Raw genomic sequence first — 5,650 nt, 5'->3', positions numbered from 1 at the left:
TGGAGCCATTAAAACTGAAGGAGCCACTCATGATTGGACCCTCAAGTCTCAAGCAGAGTTGAAGGTAAGTTTTGGGGATGGCCTGAGCTTTTGCAACTCTCAAGTCCAACCTGGATGATTATAGGAGGTGACTGTATGCCTCTTTTTCGTTGTTGTTGTTTTTAATTTTTTTCAGTCAAAACAATTCTTTTTTTATTATGTTCAGTTAACCAACATATAGTACATCATATTTTTGATGTACTGTTCAACAATTCATTAGTTGCATATAACACCCAGTGTATGCCTCTCTGAAGTGGCTTTTACATCTGCCTTGAGTCTCATCACTTTACTTCAGTCTCCACACCAGGACCCATTCTAATCAACAAATTGCCTTTGTGAGAATTAGAAAAAGGTGTCCTTTCTAACACATGTAGCCCAATGGGCACAGGGCTTGGAGAGCGGTTCGAGAGTTTGGGCAAATTAGAAAAGGTTGATGCTCTCTCTTGATCAACACATCCCTCAATCAGGTGTATAGCTTAGGAAGTGGAGAATGGGCTGGATTATAGCCTCCTTGAATTCCTTTGGCTTTATAATTTTGTGTGGGGTCTAATCTGCTCAAATCTACACAGAAAACTTCTGTCCACCCTGCCCAATACTACCTCTGGTTTCTAGACTCAGAGGTTGCCCAATCTCAGGGAGGTGAGTAGGGAGGGAGCTCCTCACTGAGGGACACCCAGCCACTAGAGAAGAGAACCAGAGACTGGCTTAGTAGCTTCATGAATGTGTAGATCAATACCCTTTGTCCAATTTGAGAAGTGTTTAGTCATTACCTCCTCAAGTATTCTTTCCACCCCTTGCTCTCTCTCCTTCCCTTCTGGGACTCCCACTATGCATATGGTGGCATATCTGACGGTGTCTCACAGGTATCTGAGGCTCTGTTCAAATTTTTCATTCTTTTTTCTTTCTTTCAGCTTCATTAGTTATTTCTTCTGCCAGCTGCAATCTGTTACTGAGCCCTTCTACTGAATTTTTCATTTCAGTGATTATACCTTTCAACTCCAGAATTTCCCACTTTGTTTTTTACAATGTCTATGTCTTTATTGATATTCTCTATTTAATGAGAAATTATCACCAGGCCTTACTTTAATTCTTTTTGTACTTCAATTCTCTAAATGTGGTTTCCTTTACTTCTTTGAACATGTTTATAATAGTTACTTTAAAGTCTTTTTCTGCTAAGGCCAACATTTGGGTAGTTTCTTTTGCCCAGTTTCTATTGACTGATTTTTTTTTTGCTTGTGTATAGCCCACCATTTCCTGTTTCTTTGTACATCTCGTAATTTTTTGTTGAAAAATTGACATTATAGATAATATTGTAGCAACTCTGAATTCTAATCTCCTTCTGGGGTTTGTTGTTTGTTTGTTCATTTGCTTATTCATTTAGTGGCTTAGTTGGACTAATTCTGTGAAGTCTATTTCCCCTGTAGTGTGTAGCCTCAGGTGTCCCTGCTGAGATATTTTCCCCCCTTGTTTTTATTTTTAAGTCTGGCTTCCTAGGGTTTGCACCTAGGTCAGCATAGCTGAGCGATTAGTCACTAGTTGGCCAGAAGTTGTGCATAAATCCCCAGATTCATTGAAGTTTTCTTTCTTTACTTTTGCATCTGTGTGTGGCTTGGAAACTGCTTCATAGTTTAGAAGAAAACTGTTCAGTCAGGGACTTGTATTTTGGAAGTACTTTCTCTAGTCATCCTTAAGAAAGTACAGCCTTGAGCACAGAAGTGTTCCAGATCACAGGAGATGATTGTAATTTTATCAGGACTCTCTTAGACGGTCTCCTTCCCTGATATACCTGTTAAAGTTATGGCTGATTTCACTCTATTGTTATCACCAAGCTATTATCCTCCTATGATTTTAGCCACTATGATTTTTTAAAATAATTTTTTAGGGGCGCCTGGGTAGTGCAGTCGTTAAGCGTCTGCCTTTGGCTCAGGGCGTGATCCCGGCATTCCGGGATTGAGTCCCACATCGGGCTTCTCTGCTGGGAGCCTGCTTATTCCTCTCCCACTCCTCTGCTGTGTTCCCTCTCTCACTGGCTGTCTCTCTGTCACATAAATAAATAAAATCTTTAAAAAAATAAAATAAAATAATTTTTTATTATGTTATGTTAGTCACCATACAGCATATCCTTAGTTTTTGATGTAGTGTTCCATGATTCATTATTTGCGTAGAATACCCAGTGCACCATGCAATATGTGCCCTCCTTAATACCCATCACAGGCTTATCCCAATCCTCTACCCACCCTCCCCTCTGAAGCTCTCAGTTTGTTTCCCAGAGTCCACAGTCTCTCATGGTTCATTCCCCCTTCTCTTTACCCCCCTTCATTCTTCCCTTTCTTCTCCTACCGATCTTCCTACTTCTTATGTTCCATAGATGAGAGAAACCATATGATAATTGTCTTTCTCTGCTTGACTTACTTCACTTAGCATTATCTCCTCCAGTCCCATCCATGTTGCTGCAAATGTTGAGAAATCGTTCTTTTTGATGGCTGAGTAATATTCCATTGTATATATGGACCACATCTTCTTAATCTAGTCATCTGTTGAAGGGCATCTCGGCTCCTTCCACAATTTAGCTATTGTGGACAATGCTGCTATGAACATTGGGGTGCATATGGCCCTTCTCTTCACTACATCTGTATCTTTGGGGTAAATACCCAGTAGTGCAATTGCTGGATTATAGGGTAGCTCAATTTTTAGAAATTTTTAATTTAAATTCAATTTAGTTAACATAGAGTGTATTGTTAGTTTCAGGGGCAGAATTTAGTGATTCATCAGTTGTATAGAACACCCAGTGCTCATTACATCACATGCCCTCCTTAATGCCCTTCACCCAATTACTCCATCCCCCCACCCACCTCCTCTTCAGCAACCCTCAGTTTGTTTCCTTTTGGTTTGCCTCCCTCTCTGTTTTCATCTTATTTTATTTTTCCTTCCCTTCACCTATGTTCATCTGTTTTGTTTCTTAAATTCCACATATGAGTGAAATCATATATTTGTCTTTCTCTGACTTATTTCGCATAGCATATACCATCTAGTTCCATCCATGTCATTGCAAATGGCAAGATGTCATTTTTTTGATGGCTGAGTAATATTCCATTGTATATCAATATATATATACCTCAGCTTCTTTATCCATTCATCTGTTGATGGACATCTGGGCTCTTTCCATAGTTTGGCTATTGTGGACATTGCTGCTTTTTATACTGTTTATCAACATCCTGGGGACAGGAATTCCTCCATTCTATGATACAAATAAAGTCTACTCTGTTTGGCTGAACCAGATCTGCCAGTCTCTGCAGCCCACCCCACACCTCTTCCCAGGCAGAACCTCAGTGTCAAGGCATGGGAAGCATATGGGATTTGGGGGACAGTGTTCTTCACTGACTGCTCCACCCAGATGCTCCCCATGGTGTGGGTGCTGCAGATTGAGAAAACAGGCACTACCAACTGGCTGCTGTCACCCACCCAGTGTAGATTTTTGCAGCATGGAGATGGGAAAGGTGGGATATTAACCAGCTTCTACTACCTTTCCAGTGTATATCTTGCACACCAGGGGGCTAAGAATGATAAAAACTACTTCCCAGCTGAGTCCCGCCCAGTGTGTTCCTAGCATAGCTTTTCCACACAGGGAGCTGAAGGAGAGATGGATGCAGCTCATGTGCTAAGGCTTACCACTGTTCTTACAGGCTTCAGTCAAATTTGTTGAGTGAATGTCTCCCAATTTTATGTAAGCCCATTGTTCCATCTCCAGAGATGTTAAAAGTTTTTCTTAGGTAATTTTGACCACTTTAATAGATGTCTCTCTGAAGGAGAGGATTCTGTAAGCTCCTCATACCAGAGAAGGAATTGTGTGAACTTTTTCTGTAAGCCTGAGATCAAGATCATGGCTGCATGTGATTGACAACCAAAACCAAAGGTAGGTAAGTAGCTGGGTGGGAAAATAAAAACACCATCATCAATAGCATGGCTCAATAGAGAAGCAGGCAAGAAGAAAATGAAGCTATAACATGCAAAAATATATATGCTATAGTCACACTTGAACTGAGTTTAGAACTACTTCATCATATGATGTCAAAAAAGGTTCTGTTTGTACAGCCAGCAACAGACTCATAATCTGTTGAACTTGCATAGCATTTGCCTTCTGGGAAACATGATGCTTCCTTTGGGTTCACGCTCCCACTCTCCCCAGAGCCAGTGAGTATGAATTTGGACACAGTCTTAGCACAGACTAAGGAAAAACCCTTTAGAGGTTCCCCAGATGGATGATGGAGGTAAGACACACATTAGGAGGAAAAACCCCTCTAGGTTGCAAGAAAGAGGCAAGGGAGGCAACAAAGTGAGACCAAAGTGAGGCCAAAGCCTGGCTTGACCTCTTAACAACTTTGTGATCTTGAGCAAGAGGCCTAACCTCTCAATTTCCTGATCTTGCCTTCATCTTTAAAATGAGGGTATGGATGCTTACTTCACAGGGTTCCTGAGATACCTGGATAAGCTGCTCCCTTCTTTACTTCTAAAACCACAGCTAACATCCCTTCTTGCTTAATACACTAAAGCCACACTGATTTTGTGTTTGTTGAAAATACCAAGTTCTTGCTTATCTTGGGATCTTTGCACTTTATACTCCCTCTGTCCAAAGTGTATTTTTACCCACTGTTCCTGAGGCCAGCTTTCCTCTCACCGCTTAGATTATAGCATAAATATCACCTCTGTAGAATAGACTACCCTGACAATTCGATCTAAAACAAAACAAAACAAAAAAAACAAAACAAGCCTTGGCTGCTTCCCACTCCAGTCATTCTATTGCACTATCTTATTTTATTTGCTTCACTACACTTACAATACCTGAACATAGAAGCAACGTAGTTTAATGCTATAGAGACAAATTGGCTGGGTTTGGATCTTGGATCTACCACTTCCTAGCTCTATGACTTTGGGTGAATTATTTAAAAATTCTGAACCTCAGTTTTTTCATCTATAAAATAGGAATAGTAATAGTATCTTCTTCACAGTGCTGTGAGGACTAAATGAGTTCACAGACCATCTGAATCAAGTATTTTAGGATAGGGTCATGGCATGTGCATATTTATTAAGCTGCCCCAGTGATCTGAACATACACTAAAGTTTGTGAACCTCTTCTGTACATTCTCCATGCCTTGTAATATATGGTTGCTTCTTTTTTTTAAATCTTTTTATATACTTGTTGGCCATTTCTTTTTTTTTATGTTATGTTGGTCACCATACAGTACATCATTAGTTTTTGATGTAGTGTTCCATGATTCATTATTTGCATATGATATCCAGTGCTCATTACAACACATGCCCTCCTTAATACCCATCACCAGGCTACCCTATCGCTCCACCTCCACCCCTCTGAAACCCTTAGATTTTTCCTGGAGTCCATAGTCTCTCATGGTTCCTCTCCTCCTCTGATTTCCTCCTCTTCAGTTTTCCCTTCCTTCCCCCAATGTCCTCTGTGTTATTCCTTATGTTTCACATATGAGTGAAGCCATATGATAATTGTCTTTCTCTGCTTGACTTTTTTCACTTAGCATAATCCCCTCCAGTTCCATCCATGTCAATGCAAATGGTGAGTATTCATCTTTTCTGATGGCTG

The sequence above is a fragment of the Ursus maritimus genome (genome assembly GCF_017311325.1).
Source record: "Ursus maritimus isolate PB19 chromosome X unlocalized genomic scaffold, ASM1731132v1 scaffold_X1, whole genome shotgun sequence".
NCBI classification, from domain to species: domain Eukaryota; kingdom Metazoa; phylum Chordata; class Mammalia; order Carnivora; family Ursidae; genus Ursus; species Ursus maritimus.
The sequence above is the reverse complement of the archived record's forward strand: the minus strand, read 5'-3'. Positions refer to the sequence as shown.